Source organism: Enoplosus armatus, chromosome 19, assembly GCF_043641665.1.
Source record: "Enoplosus armatus isolate fEnoArm2 chromosome 19, fEnoArm2.hap1, whole genome shotgun sequence".
Lineage (NCBI taxonomy): Eukaryota > Metazoa > Chordata > Actinopteri > Centrarchiformes > Enoplosidae > Enoplosus > Enoplosus armatus.
In genome coordinates this window covers 7,155,609-7,176,192 of record NC_092198.1, presented here as the reverse complement: position 1 = coordinate 7,176,192, position 20,584 = coordinate 7,155,609, and the positions used below count along the sequence as shown (strand labels likewise).

General features: G+C 40.8%; 1 pseudogene; it reads left to right on the top strand.

Annotated features, from left to right (window-relative positions):
- The window catches only part of LOC139302609 (poly(A) polymerase alpha-like), a 113,500-nt pseudogene continuing 92,916 nt past the window's right edge, over positions 1–20,584 (top strand).

Here is a 20,584-nt window from a genome sequence, read left to right as displayed (position 1 = left end):
ATGCAAATGTCCCTTTTCAGTCCAATCAAGTACCAAGCGCCACCATTCCCAGTAGCCAAGTGGTATGGGATCACTGGTCCGATCAGCAATGATCTGCCTGAAGAAGCTGATCTATTGCAGACCAGGGAGCTGATTGACACTCTCAAGCCACATGGTGTGTTTGAAGACGACATGGAGCTCCGTCACCGGTATGATATATCTCTGTTTCTTTATTATCATATTGTAATTGATACAACTTGGAGGGGTACAACTGAAAAAAAACAACCTTTGACTCAGTGTCTTGGACGTTATTCCACTGTGGAGACCTCGGACAGAGACCCTACGGAGTAACCAGTAAAACAGTCCTCAGTGAATGAAGTTAATGCAAGTGGCAGACCACAAGTGGAAGGGACCATAGCATGCCTTGCTTCAGAGAAATGACAATATTCGATTATGTTTGATTTGTAGAGAGAAAGTTGTCAAAAAACTCAAAAAAAGTCACTTTATAAGGAGTGGCTCAAAGAAATCTGTGAATTGATGGTAAGACATCTTTTCTATCTATGTTGTTGCTTCTAACTCCAAAGATGATACTGAAAACATGTTATTGCACAGATAATACATTTTTATAATGACTTTTTATTTTATTGTAGAACTTACCTGAAACGGTAACGGCAAACGTTGGAGGCAAGATCTTCCCGTTTGGATCTCACCAATTGGGAGTTCACTCAAAAGGTAATTAACAGTTCCTGTGCATGTCAGCACAGTTGCTGTGTTTCACAGTGGCTCACTAAAAAAATGTGATAGTCATTAGGTTTGGGGGAAAAAATCGGTACAGCATGGTATTGAGATATTTTGCATGACAATATTGTATCGATACACGGACACCGGAAGTATCAATCTAATAAAAATACCTGTAATATTACAGTAGTCCACACGTTTGCATTCAGTTAAGTTGGACTCTGTAGACTGTAATACAAACACTTCAGTTTGTCAGGTGCAACCTTTATGACATTTTGCTGCAATAAAAACGACTGAAGTGAGATGCACTGACTGAACTTTATTTTATTATAAAACACATAATTTGCAGTTGAAAATAGGTGATGAATTGCAATATATGTTATCGATAATATTGTTGTCTTTAGGCCATTGAAGATGCATTCGTTCCTGTCATAAAGCTGTCATTTTATGACATTGAGGTAATTTGGCTAGAGAAAAAAGTAAAAACTCTCTGCAGTATTATACCTTTATATAACAGGGCCTGTCTGCCCTGCGTTGGCCTGTCTCAATTTAGTATTCGTTATGGAGTTCAGTGTTTATTATGTAGGGACAGTGAAAGAGTGTACAAGGGAGTGCCATGGGTATCTGGTCTGTCTTGTCTACATTTGCTACCAGCCAACTACAGTCCAATTGCTATTTTGCAGAAATATACAATGCACAGGTTTACTTAGCTGTATAGCTAGCGCCTGTCTCAAAGTGTCTAAAGAGACACTCGTTCAGGTGTCTGTGTAGAGTTATCTCATACCATGTTAAGGGGAAATTGAACTTAGTGTATCCAAGTTGAAATTAAACTGATCACTCATCCAAGGAGCTAAGGACTCCTCCTCCTCTCCTGGGTGTCTTGTAGGTCTCCTGTATGAAAGGCGTATATCTTTGTAACCCTGCTTTGTAAGACAGACCCATGGATGGATTTGTGTTATTATCTAATATGCTTTACCGCATGTTTGTATCCCTTTGCCTCCAATTTTACATAATTTAGGAGCAAACAATTGTAGTAATAGGAGTAGGAAGCAGTAGTAATGTGAAATATATATTATATCACGTAGACCTATTATAAAACTTACTTTAAAAACTCCAGTGGTTAAAGCTAATCGGAGCAGGCCGTTATTAACATGAGGTAACAGTGTGCAGTGGAGTCTCAATCTCTTTATCTCATCCTCTTATTTCCCTTCAGGACGCAACATTTACTCAAACATGCTTGGCTTCTTGGGCGGTATATCCTGGACCATACTCGTCGCCAGAATCTGCCAGGCATACCCAAATGCTACAGCGGCGACCTTGGTTAACAAATTCTTTAAGGTTTTGAACATGTGGTGAGTTGTTCCATTTCTGGTGTCCTTGTTAAGTGAAGAAACTTCGATTTGAGTTTAATAAAAGTCACACAAGTTGAGATCAGTACTGAGATTTTTTTTTATAATCTTCCACTCTGGAAAATGTAGCTGCATGTGAATGCTTTGCACAGTTGATCTGAAAATCTTGTGTTTTGTGTGTCAGGGAGTGGCCAGTCCCAATTATGTTGACGAGAGTAGAGGACCGCTACTTTAACCTTCCAGTTTGGGATCCGAGGGTAAGGCCTCGGCAGGATTTTTACCAGAATTTTAGGCTACACAGATAGAAGTATGTTAGTCAATTAATTGTCAAATTTGTTTAAAAAAAGAAAAGAACCACAGATAAACTGAAAATGTTGTGTTCTTATGAATTTCCAGGTTAATCCAAGCGACCGCTGCCACTTGATGCCAATCATCACGCCAGCATACCCGCAGCAGAACACTGCGTTCAACGTGTCTCACTCCACCTTGGCCATCATAACGGAGGAGATCCAGCGTGGTATGTAGTCACTCAGCTGACATCTGACACAATCTCCGAGCTTTCCTGTTTGCTCTAATCCTAAATCAGTCGGTCAGGATTAGGCTTTCTGCCCTCAGTTACTACTAACATGTCAAACTCATAACTTCACGAATGCTACAAGGATTTTGTTCCTCATTCACAGGCCGGGACATCACAGAGCAAATACAGAAGAGGAACGCTGACTGGTCCAAACTGTTTGAGACACCAGACTTTTTTGGAAAATACAAGTATGTATTAAACTGCCCAAAGATGAAACATACCCTATGTTATCATAAACCACTGATTTATGTGCTGTATTGTATGTCTTACTCAGAATTATGTCGACCTGAGATCATTTATTTTTACACGCTGTGCTTTATAGTGCACAAATTGGTATTTACGTTTATTTAGTGATTTATGCTACTGAAGGCAAACTCTTTGCATAATGTAACTGATATGGTTTTGTTGTGTAAATTGAACATGTTTTGTACCCAACATGGATTCTTGAATGCCTATTGTGTAATGAATGTGTTTTGCTGTTATTATTTTTTTTATTGTGTGACTGACTTCAGTTTGTACTTGGTTTTGATTGTTGAATGCTTTTTTTTAATGAAGGTGCTGACTGGGTTTTGTTATTAGCTGTTATTAACTTAAAATATGGACAGAAGGCTGTTCAAGTAATTTAAGAAGAAGTGGATCATCTGTTTGTTTTTTTGTTGAACCTTTAAACCCTCAATAAGCTGGAAAAAAAAAGTTGAATGCTGATTGTTTTTGGCTGTGCAGACCAGGTTTTTCTGTTTGCTGTTATTGATTCAAAATACAGACTGAAGCTTGTTCAGGTGATGTGAAGAAGTTGATTGTTGGAGATTTTAATTTGTTTTTAAGCTCCTAGGATGTGCTGACTGACTTAACTTTGTTGTACCTGGACCAGTCTGGAGTTTCTGTTATTTCTATTGAATTTAATGTATTGTCCTGTTTGAATAAATGTGCCATGTGCTCTGATCTCTTCATTATTATTATCATTTAGCAATTGAAAGTCAGAACAGGCAGTATCCTTGATGTGGCTAATGATGTAGTTGTGTGCAGCTTCTGATATTGATTTTTTTAAATTGTGTTGCGATTTAACATTAAATGCACAAATGCAGATTAATTAAAGGGAACACTTGCATTTTAAAAGAGTCAACACAGGTTCTTTCTTTTAAAATAGTTAGATTTGTTATGTTTAAAGTGTAGACTAGCATCCATCTTTGTTTAGTGATGTTACTGACTGTGTAGTTTGGTTGGCTTTAAATATTGATCAGAAATTCCTTCAACAAACTTAAATATTAAATATGATTAATGTAGTAAGATTCCAGCCTGTGTGAAAAGGCACAATACTGTGACATGCGCTGCCATTGTTCTGTCTCTTATGTTTCAAGGCATTGCATTCTTCTGAAAGCTTCTTCAGCAACTGAAAGGCAGCATCTCGGCTGGTGAGTACACACACACACACACAGAGCAAAGAAAACCAGAAGCCAAGTTTAAGTAGATCTGGAACGAATGTAGATTTTTGTAGACAATCTTATATCTTTGCATGAGAATGCTTCTTATTCATGCCTGTGGTTCTCTTTGAGGGAGAAAACACTTTTAATATTTTATTTCCAGCTGCTGTAGTGCTTTCCCGCACTCTGAAAATTATATCTTCTTCACTTCGTCAGGGCTGGCCTGGTGGAGTCCAAACTCAGACACCTGGTTGGAACTCTGGAGAGAAACGTGTACATTTCCCGGGCCCATGTGAAAACCATGGACCTGACCTCAGACTTCCTATCCTTCAGTAGTAGACAGTAGTATGTATTCCCTTTTAAATTCAGTAGAAAGGAGTAGAAAGGAGTAGTGTTGTTGTGACATTTTGAATCATACTTTTATTTTGTGCTGTCACAGTCTACAGCCTGGCAAAGAACTGCAAGATTTATGAAGAGGGGATGATCATATCAGCCACACCTGCGAGGAGGGAGAACCTCAGCTGGCAGATGCCTGATGGCGGACACAAGAGTCCAGTCGAGACCACCGCACCACACAATCACACAGCACCTGTCAGCGCAGGCCAACCAGCCACTGAGAGAAAAGGCTGTCTTCACCCTGAGATGCCAGCCAAGAGGATGAAAGTTGATATGGTATGTTAAACCATTCCATGCTTTGTTGATGAGAAGATGTATTAGTTTAAAACATGTCTTAAATGTTAGTGCTGTCACTTTAAAGGGACTGTGTCACATTTTGGGAAATACGCTTATTTACTTTGTAGACTATCCTTTTAACATACCTAGTACTTGTGGTAAGATGCAAATCAAAACTAATTGCACCAATACAATAAAAAAAGGTTCCTTGTCCTCTACAGGAAGCAGTGTCTGTGACAAACAGCTCATCTGTTCAAGTGCCCACGCCCTGCAAACCCGCTTCACCCTCCAAGACTCCCCAGGCCACAAAGAGACCCCGTTCTCCCGAATCAGAACCCTCCCCGAAGAAGTCTAAGCAGAACGAGGAACCAGCTCCAGGGACAAAAGGCACCTGCTCCTCTACAGGTGTCTCTCTCGGCAGGCGCCCATCTCCCAGCATGTGCTCACCCAGCAGCACCAAGAGACCCCGTATTTCTGAGCCTGAGACGCCGGCCAAGAAGTTCAAATTTGACCTGGTATGCTAAACTATCTTTGACAGGTGTTCTGTTAAGTTGACACACAAACACAAATTAAACTAATCTCAAAGATATTCACACTCTGTGACTTACCTCACCGTCTGGTCCTTCCCTTTCAGATTCTATCCCCTGTCGAGCTGTCCGACTTGCCTCCTGACCCCACCAAGCCTGCCACCTTTGTGAAACGCACCATGAAAATCCAATTCATCAGGTACAGCACAGAATCAAGAACAGAAACTTCTCCTTAGTTCCCTCTAGCTGCACTTCACTTCTCTTTCCTACCTTGTCATCATGTCCCCCATGTGACATCCTCTCATAAAGTGCTCATGTTGAGAGTCATGGAAGGCCCATTGTGAGGTTGACTGCAAGATGAATATCTTTTCACCACAAGAGGGCAATGAAGCCTTTCTGCTGGCCTCCTCCTCGAACGCAGCAAGGGGATACAGACACTGTTCAAAGACTAGTCATTTGGTGACAGCAAAAACTGATGCAGATTAGAGTTAAGGGAGCATCTTTACCGTCAGTAATCTTTTTATAAATGGCAGAGTCTTTATGGGAAAGATTTTTGAACGCTTGCATTTTTCACCTTAATGTGTTGATTTGCAGACCAGATAATAGTAGTGAGGTGCTGATTAATAATTTTGTGATGTATTTGTGTGGATGATCATGATGTTGTGCTTTAAAAAGATACCCCCCCCCGCGCTGTTGTTTGATCATATTCCTGGAAGTGCTGTACCCAGAAGATAATGTTTTGTCAGTTGACCTCTGCTTTTAAGTCATCTGCTGTGTTTGATTAATTGTAATTAATGACAGGGAGAAACAAACATCACTCATTATTGAACGGTAATTGTCTTTAGGCCTTTTTGGATGAAGAGGATAGTAGCAAGTATGCTTAAGATTTTCGTTCGGCAAAAAACACACTCAATCTAATGAACTCGTGCATTAAATAGAGCCTAGCTTTGCATCATACGGTCCTCCACAGCATTATGTAAATAACATCCTCAGAAGAACATATAACAGATTAGAAGGTAGTTTCATACTTTCACATGGCTCTGGACAAGATTTCCACCTTCTTCATTGGCTTTGGGATTTTATTTCTCCTCCAAATATAACATTTCTGACATTCAGTAACCATTTTGTGGATGGGACTCACCAATTAATTACATTAAATGGGCACGAGACTTCTTTAATGCACCTGAGCCATTATGAGTTTTCTCATCAACTGATAATGTGAAATGGTTTCCGAGTGCTGGAGGGAGAACAGGGATTAGACAGATGGGTTGACCAGTTCTTGACCTTTGAAGTATGCATCCATTGTACAGTAACTTGTACAACAATCCTTTAAAGAGAAATCTTACAGGGTACATTTTCTGTGAAAAATAAGACTTGATCTTTACCCTTGATGGATTTTGGAACATTGATTGTATGGCTTGTAATTATTCATGCAACATTTTGAACTGAAGGACTACGGAAAAAGGGGCTGTGATTTGGTTTAGCAACAAGCTTGCATCTCTTCTCTTTATTGTCTTTTGTTGAAATACAGTATGTATCATTAGTTGAGGAGGATTTGTGCCAGACGAGACACCCAGATACTCAGCCATAGGGAGCAGACTCATAACATGGCCTAGTTAAAGGTTTTCTGTTGTTTGCATCCCAATCCGGTCAAAATTTCCCAAGATGTAGCTTGTAAGAGCGTGTATGTTGTTGCTTAGGAACAGTTTTTCCTGCGCCCCCAGTAGGTGGTCTCTTTATGAATATCATTACATGTCCCCATTCAGGGGAGACAGGACATCTTTATCCCTTGCAGACGATGTTTATCGCTGCTTTATCTCTTAAATTTGGGAGGGATGTTTATGCTCGCTGCGGTTTTAGACCTTTATATATTTACTGATAGATGCTGTTGTGATGCAAAGTAATTGCTGACATAAAGGAAAAGACAATCTGTGACTTGAAACTTTTAAATAGTTACCCAATGGGATAAATGTTCATATCAGACACGAGCCTATTTCCTTACACAGCAGTAACGGCGTACTTACACTTGTCTCTAATTAATCATGGACAACATTAGGACTTCATCCAGAGGTGTATCCACAGGAGGTCCAGTCCAGGGTATGGGGCTCCCCTATAGTTGTTGCCCCTCTTTCTCCCGCCGCGTGCACTCTGTGTGGGGCAGAGGCTCAGGGCATGGCCCCCTGTCTTCCTGCTGGGCCTCCATCTGCTGTGGAGGTGGTTAGGTCCCCCGATTGATGGCAAGACAATGAGTTTATGACATGTGTCGCCGTGAGTGACAGAGGGTCTTGTCCCAACTGGGCCTCCTGACGACCACAGATCTCACATTTGGAGTCGGCACTATGCCAAGGCTAATGGGAGGAGTGATCCTCCTGCTGTGGAATGGGACTTGTAGTTTACAGCTGGCTGGTAATTCAGGACAAGGAGCAAATTTCTTCGGCTTTTGTCTTAAGATTCTTTGTGGCACGTTAGCAAGCCTCACCTTATGTGGCTTAAACTGAACGAACAATAATCTATAGTAAAAACATGTGCAGGCATCCATAGAAACTAGCCCTCTATGCTAACTTCTGATTTTACACGAACGCTGATACTTGCTCTGCAGCCAGTGAGCCTATTACTCCTCCTCTTCAGAGAGACTTTATGAAGCCTTGTAAACTGGTCTCTGAAGTTCCCCGGTTGACCCAGCAGTACTCCTTTCACACGCCTGTCAACACGCTGTTTCTTTCCACTTTGGTGGGTCCAAGTTAAAAAGAAATCGCTTCCTTCATCTCCCACTCCTCTCCTGCTTGCCCAAAACAGGATGATAAAAGCTAGAGTTTCACATCTGAGAAACTGCAACAATGCTACTGTACCTTCAAAGGGGATGATGCCACATTGTGAGATGACAGGGTGTTGATATGGAAGTGTTGTCTCCTTCCCGGGCGAGATCAGAGGAGGCCCGGTAGATGTGTACTGTTATGTTGCTCTGAGTGATCTGACCAGCGTGGTGGAGGAGAGGTGTCATGGCCAACATACTGGGATGTGTGTGTCTGAATTTGGTATACCGCACTTGGAAAAGGCTTCCAACTGTCATGATTTTGTTTTTTTTCTGCATTTAACTTTGCTGATCATCAGATGGTGCTGTAAATTACCTTTAATTCCTGGAAATGGTTAATATTTTTGAAGAAAATATGGAAAAGCAAGTTTCCACATTGAACACTTTAGTTATCAAGGTTCTAATAAAATACTGGGGGCACCACAGTCAATATCAACAATGGTGTGGTACCTGATCACTTTCTACATACTGTTTTTATGTCACCCATGGGTGACCTTTTGAGGGAGGGGGTGTTACATGCTACTCCATGAACTTGTAAGTCCTACAACCCTGTTCCTTTTGTATCTCTTACAGCAGACAGAAGTGATGGAGCGCCCCTTGTTGGTTGACGAGTCTGAGGATAACATCATTACATCCATCCACCATCACCTACCATTGTCTTTGTGCTTTGTACATAGTGCATAAATAAAACTGTAAATACTGTGAATGTTCTGTTTTTGTGTTCATATATTTGAGCTGGTCAGGGGTTGATTGACCGGAGGGGATGTCAGATTTACAGAGTTACCTTTACTGGGTAATGTCAGTGTAATTCAGTTGTTATGGTGTCATTCAACAACACAAAGACGCTTTCAATGCCACCACAATGTTGCATGTGATATTCAATTAATAACCTTAAGAGACTTCATGACAGCAAAAAAAAAGCAACCCTATAAAAAGACAAAAAGAAAAAAACTGACAACAGCTGATCAAGGTAAACAAATGCTTTTTCTCGTGCTAATTTTGTATGGTAACTTGATTAGCCCCTTGCCCGCAGTCTCCCTGGACTTCTGTTTCCCTGACTTCTTGTCTCAGTCTGGCAAATAAGAGGTACCTGCTGTATTGTACTGCCCAGCAGGAAGGTGGTCCCTAAACAGCAATTTTGTCTGACCTGCAAAGTATTCAGGAAGATGTGAGAAAACGGGCTGACCTGGATGTTAATCTGTCAATATTGACCAATGTGAGCCTGAAAGAAGAGTGAAGGAGAACAAATGGAAACACACCGGACTGTCTGAGAGTAACAGAACAGAAGTTAATGAGCATGAAATGAAAATATGAGCTCAGTGATTCTGACAGTTAAATGCAGGGTATTCATAAAATGTAAACTGATTCATATTACTGATTCACATGTTTTCAGGATTGGAAGAAGAGTGTTCATGTTTTAAGTTCACAAAATAAAATCAAGGGGTGGTAATAATAGCCTAAAATGGAGATACAGTAACAGGAGAATGTTGTGGCAATAGTCAGTAAGCTTATGGCATCAGCTCGATAGACACAGCAAATAATAGCTTACAATAGGAATGCAAAATCAGAAAACTTTGATAAAACTAAATTGTAATGTTACTGTACTGCAGGGCAAAGCTTCATCATTAAATGGTCTCTGCAGTCGTAGCGGGTCAATGTAGCTTATTTATGTAACTTAAAAACAAAGCTAGTTAGCAGCAGCCACAAAATGAATCAGCTTCTGGAGTCGAAGTCAGGCGCTCGAGTGAGCGAGCAGAAAACGTTGAGCTCAGAGTGAAGCACTGAACCCGCTGAAATGTTCCCAATTTCAAATCAACCTAAAGGGTGCAACCGAGGCCTACGGACACCATAAGCACAACATGGAAGAGCACCTGTTCCTGGATGGCACCCTGCCACTGCTCCCTGCCTGCCTGCTGTGGAGGCTAGCTACCCACTGATGAGGAATTAGAAAGTCATTAAGGAACACAAATAGCAGGATGGCACAGTCGCAACCAACTCCAGACTAAATTTGTGTCTTCATTTATAGACTCATGGGGAAATAAAATAACTTTTTTTGCTCATTATTGACAATATTCAGATTCTCTCTTGAGGTGAGGCTTTTCTTTCATTAAATCTCACCTTTGAGATCATTTTCGTCAGTGCAAATAATGATTTAAAAAGTTACAATTAAATGTAACAGTTGTTTTGTTTGTTCATTGAAAGGTCAGGTTGAATTCATGTTAGTTACAATAGGTGCAAATACTAAACAAATGTCACGGCAGTATGATTCTCCTGTGTCCACCGGTTTTAAAGACAACCAGTACAGATAGCTGCGTGAAAAAAGTTTCAGCTAAACGCAAACTACTGATGGTTAATCCACTACGTGCCTCCAGGGATCTCAGGTGAAAGGCGGCCAGGGCCTGAAGGCAGAAGCATCAGAGAGGCAGCCATATCCCAGCAGCAGGGTCCTAAATACTGCTCAGATTAATTGAGACACAGACAGACGGAGAAATCCATGAATGGTGCAGAGCTGCATTCAAATAATGCTGTCAAATAAGTACAAGAGTCTACAGCCATGCTATCTGCTCTGTTAGGCTGCACCAAAGCACAGCGGTGCCAAACTAAACCAGACTAATGGAAATGTTGACCTGGTGATAGTGCTCGATCATCTGTACGATATCTTAAACCTTACCTTATGAATGTCTATGTGAAAGTGTGCACAATGGTGTGGGCTTTTCCTGCCCTTGGCCCTTCAGGTTCACCTTGCTGACACACAATTTAGTTCAGTTCAATTCAATTCCAACGAGCTTCATTGGCATGGCAAACGGACATTTACAGTACATTGCCAAAGCAAGTGTGAAATAAAAACATGTACATAAACAGAAGAATCATGATTTTGCTGTATAAAGATAAGTAAAAAATAACTTAAAAGAAACTCGAAAAAATAATTAAAAAATGTAGACTTGCAAGTAAAAAAAATACAAATACACACACTCTCTCTCCTTGAAATGCAGGTTACATGCTATTAGCGTGCATTAGCTTGCACTGAATCACACACTGTGGCCACAGTGGTACGGTGAGTCACTTGAGCCAGTCCATGTAAACCCAGCTCGAGATACAGTTCATCATATTTCCAACATTTTTGTTTTAATTTTCCTGTTGTTTGAGGCTGTGATGCTCTTGGTATCAACAACTGCTTAATTTTGCTACTTCAAGTACCTTTTTCACAGTAGACATTTTGGCATGCCACAGTAGGAAAAGCCCAGGTGTAACTGATTAATTAAAAACAACTGCACTCCATTTAGGTGAGCTAGTTGCAGGTCCTGGTATTGTGCATGCCGGCTCATTGGCATGGCTTACTGGGGCACTTTATGGAACTGAGCCTTTGTTAATGAAATATGTTTCACCTGTGCTTATTCTGCCATGACAAGTCCCGACACTGCCATCCCTAGAGCCATGCTGCTAGCATGGCTAAAAAATGCCGTCAGTTCTTTAAAATGAACCATTTGAGGTCGATATCGATACGACATGCCTCACTTGGGTCATGTGGAAAATGTATTACTGTTTCCCTGGTGCCATCTGTCTGGTGCTCACCGGTCACACTCTCCCTGTACAAGTGCTTCTGGTACCTAATTAAAGGCTTCAAATGAAGTTGCAAATTAAGTTTTTCAGTTGTCTCCACAGCTGGCAAGGCTGGCAGCGCTGACTCTAGAGGTTCAACTAAAGGGCAACGAGGCCTGGGGTTTCCGGTGACAAGTTAGGAAACAAGCGACTCTAATGTCTCTAAAAGTTCTGCCTGGAGTTGGATGGATCTGTCTATGGTGTTGCTGGGAATGGAGGAAGAAAAGGGTAAAATGGAACTGGGTATGGTGTTATATAAGATTTGCAGATGGGAACTTGTTATGATTGGGAAGACATAGCTGTTGCAAGTTATAGTCTCTGGAACAACTGTTAAAATGTGGTCACAGTTACGGAAACAACATTTTTTCAACTACAACAGCTCATGTCAAGTTTCACCCTGCACTTAAAGGGAATCCCTTTATGAGACTTTGAATTGTGTTATCTAAGTGATTTTGGACAGTCAATATCCACAAACATGGACATCCGCCTGCCTAAAATGGAAATCACAGCAAGTCTTGAATTGATCATTTCATGACACTTCTAGGAGGTGGTCCACCGACACTGAATTAGTGACTGGCTCTATGGGCTCGTAGAATGTTTGAGATTTTACATCCAAATGAGTTTTATTTGACTGTAGGCCTTACAGCTGTGAATCATAAAGTGTCTACATATCCCAGTAAAATCACCACGGAGGCCTTGCAGTTGTTCAATTATTCACCGTCTATGGAGCAGCTCCAGGATTGGTTTCAGTTTGACATTATAACAGTAGTCTTGTCTCTCTGCTGTTGTGCGTATTAAGGAGAGACTTGTTTATATTTACAAATTCAACCTGAGCTGGACTATATTACAGAAATACCACAATTTATAGTTTCAGATGGGTTTTCCCTTTAACTCTCTACTGTCCCAGTGGAGCATCTCAATTTAAAGCTGCACTAATCAATATTTCTATATCAGCAATGGATCAAATGACTGTGTAATGTGAAATGGGTTGACTGTAGTGACAAATTATCATCCAACGCTGCAGTCCTCCTCAGCTCTGCAGAGCATTTTACCCTCTTTCAGCTCATCTTGAGTTGTTTTTAAGGCCCACAACGTTTATGTTTTGGCTCACTCTCTCATTAACCTTGTTACAGATGCAGCAGGCAGCTGTATTCAGTGAAAATACACCGAATGTACCCTTCTCGTCCCGCACCAAATGGCAGACATACACAGCTAGTCCAGCTTGTGAACATAGTGGAGCATTTAGCAGTTAAAGAGACTGATATTTTTTTCTCAAGACATTCTCAGGAGTGTGAATATTAGACTTACATTTGTCAGGTGGCCAGAAACATGACACCAACTGGATGCTAATGTTGCTCTGTGTCTGCTAGATGTGCAACTGTTTGCTTACACATTTGCCTATCAACTTTACAAGGTCATAAGATGTCAACTTTGTGTTTACAGCTTGATTCCGATTCATTAAATGAACTAATATGCTTTGTTGACAAAATATAGCTTTGAAAACAGCCTCTATAGACAATATTGAATTGTAAAGAGGACAAATAGAGTGAGAGTGTTTGGGTCAGAGTTGCTTCAGCCAGTCAAGCCTGCATACGCAGCTTTAAAGGTGGGGCTTTAGACCTCACTGTTTGGGCAAGTCAAGTCTCAGTAGATCAGTGGTGGCATCTGTGATTCATACAGACCACATGTCCAGTAACTTCAGCAGACTGTGTCTGATCATCACTACATGATGAATGTCTGTTTCACTGAGGCCCTCAAATGCATCAACTACATTAAAGCCCAATTCAGGCCGCACTGCTTGAGAGGTCAAGGCATATGGGAATGTGACAGATATCATGAACACGGCTATAACTCCTATCTTTTACACTTAAATTCTGAAGCCATAACATATTGTACTTTGAGAGTTACCCCAAGGCTCACTAGCTGTCTGAGTCATTGACACACCAGTGACTCCGACTGCACAGTCAATTACCCATCTACCTTTCATGGGCCAGGAGTAGAAGATAGGGAATGAGTTCATCCATGCATTCAACCTACACCAGCAATGCCTCCACCAGAGGTGAAACCCATATGCAGACGGGAGAGACAAGAGGATATTGGGTTAGTTTTTTTTTCTACGTGGAGAATAAAGGTTAATAACAGTCCTTTCCTGTGTCATATTTGACATGACCAGTCATCGCAGTAATTACAATCATTACACTCCAAAGGATGTCTAGTTATCCCTCTTAAACACAGGCCGCACAAAGGAAATCAATTATTCAATCAGAGCTCTCCCATTCATCCCTGCCTGAGTTCACTTAATTTTGGGCCTGGGTGAATCTGCCGCAAATAAACCCCACGACCGGAGAAGAAAAGACGAACAGGCCCCTAATTTGTACCCTTTCAGGCGGTCAATCACTTTTCAAAGGAATGCAAGCTTATTCTGACAATCAGGCCGACGTGAATGGGAATGGGTTTCATCTGCTACTTTACATAAGTTATCTGGTGATAAAGAGGGCAGAAGAAGAGAGGGACGGGGGGGGGGTTCTACAGACAAGCACAGCCTGGCCCCCACCACTGTTACTCTCAGCCCCCTCTCTCCTTTCTCTCATCCCCCTTTCACCTCATCTCTCACCCATCCTCCGCTCCTCATCTTGCCTGTGCCCACTAGGATTGGCAGCATGTAATTTAAGAGCATGGGCACAAAGACCAAATGCCAAGCCCATAATGGAAGCTGGATGTGTTCTGATTTAAATGGGCTTCTGTGCACAAGGCCCAGGGCCTGTAATTAAGATCACAGGGACAAAGGAGAGGAGACAGTCTCACAATGCAGTTGGGACCTGGTTGAAGAAGAGGGAGAGGAAATATCAGCTCCTTGCACCCAAAAATGGAAAGAACTTTTTTTGTTTGTTTTCTAAATGGACACTTCGGTAATTCCAAGAGGAGAAGAAAGTTAAAACGAGGAACACATGGCTACAAGTACTGACTATTTGTTGTTGCTTTGCTGTGATGATCTGATGAATTTGTTCGTGCTAGCGGTGTCCATTCATTAAAATGACAACTTGGACGGGTAGTTGGAATTAGTCACGGGTAACTTTCAAGGATCCACCACAGTACAGGCATCTCTTTGATTGCTTATGAAGTACGACACGTTGCAAAGAGCAGCTTAACTTCAGAGAGAATTACTATTACAGTACCAAGCACTGACTCCATCAGCATTCCTGTAGGGGTATTTGATCAATCTGAATGATGAAAAGACTACGAGAGGCCTTCATATCCGGATGGAGGGCTGGAAGTCTCGTCCTCCATATCCATACACCCTCCATCACTCTCTCCTGAGCGTTTTTTGTTCCCGAGGACACACTCTAGCTCCTAGTGCTCTGGGTGGTTGTGTGTTCAGACCTTTTTCCGTTTAATTAGATTTGTTAAAACAATTTTTGGAGTGCTTTATTCGGTAAAAGCTCTCAGGGGTTAATATCCGCAGAACACTTCTGTTCAGCTTCTTTTCACCAATGGAGCATAAATTATTTAAATTATTCAGAATTGTGCGACCTTTTATCTCACCCCCTTTGAAGGCAGCAAATTAAAAATGCAAATGGGCTAACTAATTAATATGCAAATGCATTCATTCCCAGTTAACAATTAGCAATTAAACCTGCAGTGTCTAGAAAGAGCACTGACAAAATTAGCAACTTATTTTTTCATTTGAAAAATAGTCAGTCCGAAAAAAATTGATTGACAAAATGACTTTTACTGACAACCACCTGCCTAGATATAAACAAAATTAATAGGATGTCATGTAGGAGACACAGAAATCTGAGTAGAGTCATGTCACAAACAACAGAAATGTATGTCATTTTGAGATGGTTTGGTTGCAAGACTTGTGCATTTCATAACTCAATCAAACCTTAATTGAAACATGAAAGTCTGCAAGGGATTCTCTATGTGTGTGAAGGATTTCTTTATAGTTTAGGGAAGACAAAACGCAGAGGCTGCCAAAAAGTAAGGCACAGTGAGGAGGACTGAGTTAACACATGGCATAACACAAATTAATAGCAGGTCTTTGTTTTTACAGCTATGGTCAGATATCCAGAACAGAAAAAAGGACCAGCAGTAAGCCATAAAACACCAAGAGCTGTCAAACAGTTCCCTAGTATTTCCTTCAACAAATGCAATCTTACACTTAACGCTATCTCCTATATTACACCTTATGATACCTAATGTTACAAACTCGACATCAATCATGCATGCCAAGCCCCGACTGTCTCTCCAGTGACTGAATTTAACCACATCCAGATCCTTTGATGTGATAGCGGGAAGGTGCGGGGGCCGGGAGGCGTGAACTACACCTCCTTGTAAAGGTTATCTGTGATACACAGACCCGGGGGCACCTGCCTCATGCAGAGTTCACGCACGTCGCCGCTATTCAGCCGAGAACATACAAAGTGATGTATGTGTGGAGATCACTGTCAGCTGTGGTGCTATGACAATAGAGGTCAGTCAGTCAGTCAATCAGGGAAACAGGAAGCGAGGGGGAAAGAGAACACGAAGGATTTGTCTTCTTCTTCCTTTTTTTTTTTTCATCATTTTTATTAACATCCCCAGCTCATATACTGATAATCACTGTCAGTGTTTAACTTGATCTCTTGTCAGCCGGCAACTTCTGCCAGAGGGCTCAGCAACACGATCACCACCTTTCGACAAATGCTCAGTGATTGCTGTGCCTTTAAACATGATTCTTGTGTTTCATTAACTTGCATTAAGTGCCCGCGTCCCCTGACGCTTGAACGTTATATTGCCAAAGAAGGTTCATATTTTATTTATCGCAGTTTAATATTGTTTTTGAATATTTGTGGTGCCTTTAGGCCTGGCTCGCAGTCACGTTATGCTCTTTAATTTCTCTTTGGAATTGATTTTCTGTTGCTAGGAGTGACGTTTGATTAAAAACATTTTCTTGTATAAAAATGTAAACGAATATGAAGTTATTCTCCATACTGCAGCTGTTTGCTACAATATCTTTAAATTACACTCGCATTTTTATTTAATGCAGTCCTTAATTGAATTGTTTCTTGTTTACATTGTACAGGCAGAGAAAAATTGTGCGCCATTTAAGAACATCTCACCTTACTGACCATTTACGCCGATGACACCCTGCAGCTTCTAATTTATTCGCTGCTTTTCACATACATACTGGTAATATACTAGCGACTGCATAATTACTGCACTCGACACAAGACACTCCACATGCATCTCTTTATCCGCTCACTCTTGGAATAAATAGAACTAAAACACAAGAAATGCAGCAAAGAGCCTCTTTCAAGTAAATAGGCTGGGGGTGGGGTAGATAATTAATTCTGAGATTAATGTACTGTAGCAGTGGTGTGTTATTAAAACGCTATTTTTAAATTACAGCTCAGAAAGCACCCCCTTGGGATTAAGAGTGTTAGCCACTGATCTCTGCTTAAGTTATGGATGGAAAGGAGGGGAGGGGGTCTATTTTACATGCCCAGGTCCCATCTTATGGCTCATGCTGTGGGCTGACACCGAGAATCTTTTTGGTGTTTGCTCGCCTCAGTAACTCACTGAAAAGCCTTTAGTCCCTTTATCAATGGAGTTAGAACTTGTGCTTTTCAATAAGTATTTTGTGTTTGATAGGCGAGGGCCACTGCTGGCTTACAAGTGGCATTTGATTAATGGAGCTTGCTGTGTCTATTGTAAAACACTTGTTTGCAGAGGAAGGGAATGTTGGGAGGTTGTTGTAAGATTTTGCCGTAATATGCCAGTTAAGACGGCTCGGAGCAGGACCTGTGCAGCTTAAAGGATGAGACCACTTTAAAACAACCTTGGTGTTATTTTACTACATCATTTCAGTTATGATTACATTGTACATGTCAAAGTAATTGCTAAGTTTCAGGAACATTTTACCGTTCACCTTTGGGCCAACCTGGAGTTTATTTAAAGCACCATTAACATTTTGTTTGCTTGGGCGACGGGGAATAAGCTGAAAACACAACATTGACATAGTATCACCTTATAGATAGGCGAACGTATTAGCAAACAATTGCCTCATCCAGCTGACGTGAAACAACATTAGCATTCATCAAACGTAAGTCACGTTTTCAGTATGCCTCTAGCTCTGTTGTTGTTGTTGTTGTTGTGGGCCGTAAAACCAAAACAATGAGCTGAAAGACGCTAAAATGCTCCGTTGAAATGGGGGCAAACTGAGTCAGGTAATGAGTCTCTGGGTTTGCCAATACAAGCCACACCTGTCACACAGCACATAGTGATACATATAAATAATGCAGCTTTAAAACCTTTGTGATCTTCTGAGTTCTTGTGTTCCTTGCTTCCATTTGACTTCTTTTAAGTGATGTTGACATGTTCTCAGATCCCAGCAATTAACTCTGAATAAGATAATACTGCCATAGCAGTGATGGCTAAAATTATATTTTAACGTCAAAAGAGCCATGAATGCTTAAAAACAGTTTGAATCATACCTCTCTCATGTGCTTATCATTGGATGATAAAGGGCTAACAGCACTTTAATTTCTATCGAATATGAAAAAAAAGGCTGTGCAATGGGGCCATCTGCATGAGATGACCACAACATGACAGAGACAGTATTGGTCTCTGCATTTGTGTGTTTGTCAGACCCCATGTTTGTGTGTGTGCATGTGTTATGTTCTGTTTTTAACATTGGCAGTGAGTGCTTTGCACCTGTGGCTGCTGGCAGACCATCCCGTGTGTTGCAGCTCCGGAGGGACCTTGAAGCCCGTCGCAGTGGGAGAGAGGAGTCTGTCCTGCTAACCGTAATTAGCACAGGCCTGTTGATTCACTGATAATGAGAGGGAGTTCATTAGCGCCACGCTAATTGCTGCCTACTTCACCACCACCGCCGCCATCGCCGCCTTGCCAGCCTCCCAAATCCCCATGCATTCCAAAAAAGTTCGCCCGTCTATCACATATGAAAAATAAAACGCACAAAAATCTGTAACTTTTCAGGAGATTGGATTGAAAGCAGATGGAAGATTGTGTTTGGATTAGTTTTGACTTGTTTTGGAGTGTGTGCAACAGATAGGGACAGAGAAAAAGAGGATAGGGAGGGAATTGTTTCGCTTGTGATGAGCAGCAAAAGCCTTCTGCAGAGGGGCAGATGCATGTACAGTTCTGTCCAAGGACATGATGGAGGTTCAAAAGCTAATTGCCAGAACAAGCAAACAAGAAGAAACACAGCGTGCTTGCTGATTCAGCTTAAAGACAACCTCTCCTGCACCTGCATTATATAACCACTGTGTCACAGGCATATTTATACTTTAGTCCAAGAGTTTTATTCACAAACTGCAACTATCAGAGCCAAATATTACATATATTTACTATGAATTATGTGCACAGGGAATAAGAATTATAAGAATAAGAATAAAAATAAATACAGCAAAACAATTCCACACATAGGGCCGAGTACACATCATAAAACCCACGTACAAAGTAAAACAAAGACAATTACCACAATAGAAAATGAATGGTTGTGGTAGCAACCAACACCAATGTAATTCAGGTGCATAAATCAAGTTAAGTGTCCCTGATACAATAACCTAACTTCTAATATAAATTACTTTACATTTCATTATCGCTTACATTTCATAGTATGGCTTATGTTAAAGTGTTGAGGGAATGTTATCAGAAAAAACTTTGTTGAAGTCAAACTGGAATTTCAAGCCATTGTTTAACTACTGTACAGTCCTTTTGAAATGAAAACACATACACAAACACACACAAACACACATATTCTCAGCACTTACCACCTAAGGCCATTGTTCTCCTCTCTGTGTTTGCAGATCTGTGCTAATTGCTCCTCAAAGCTGAATGATGTGTCATTAAATTATGTTGGTCCACATGAATGTTCAGATCAGATAACTCCCTGTTTCTGTATAAGCATGCTTATGTATAAAAATCTATCTTTAAATCAGTCTCTTTAGATCTATGTCTGGACGTTTTAAAATCAAATAAATTTGTTATCTTGGCATCATAACTGTCAACAATAACACTATGTTGAGACAGCTTTGTTTTTTTTGTCCTTGTTCATTTGGTCCACCATCTGCACCTATTATTGATAGAAGCTCTATATGCGTAGCCTCAGGTGAGCTAGAAAACATCTGTTTTGTGCCATAAACCAATCTCCTTTTATGCAATAAAGTAATAAAACAGGTTTTCCAACAAATGCTGTTAGCATATGTAAAACATATTGTCAAGGCCAGAAGATGTTGTCAGTCTTGTTGACGGTCTGATTTTTAAAAAATCTGCTCTAATTAATATACTATCTATAAATCTATAAATCCATAACTATTATCTCAATTTCTCATTGTTTTGGCCCACAACTTTACAGACAGAGAGACAAGTTAGCGACTAGCTGTTGAACACTGGCGTGGCATGTTTTGCAGCTAAAGAGGCAGATATTTCCCTCAGGAGTTGGTGGAGAAAAAAACTGAGCTAAAAGAGGTGAATACTGGGCTAAAGACCAACACAACTCCAGACTTGCTTCGTGTAAATCAGCAACTGCTTGCCGACACCGTTGCCCACCTTTAACCCATATCAACTTTATAAGGGAATAATATGTCAGTGTTTTGTTTACAGCTTGTTGCACTGCCCCAAATGGCCAAACATCAATTAAATTAGGTTCAAACCATGTGTCAAACTTAAAATGGGAAGCATTTTTATTAAATTGACACATGAAGCATAGCTTTTAGCAGCTGCTAATCCTAAGTGATTTGTCTATCTGAATGTTTTCAACACATCTAATTGAGTTTAAACAGATCCTTTGTCATTTTAACATATCACTACCTGGATGCTGGGTGCATTTCTCTCTGAAAACTTTCCTCCTAATTCTTGCGCAGCTTTAATCACTAATGCAGTCTGCAGCTTATGGTCCCCAG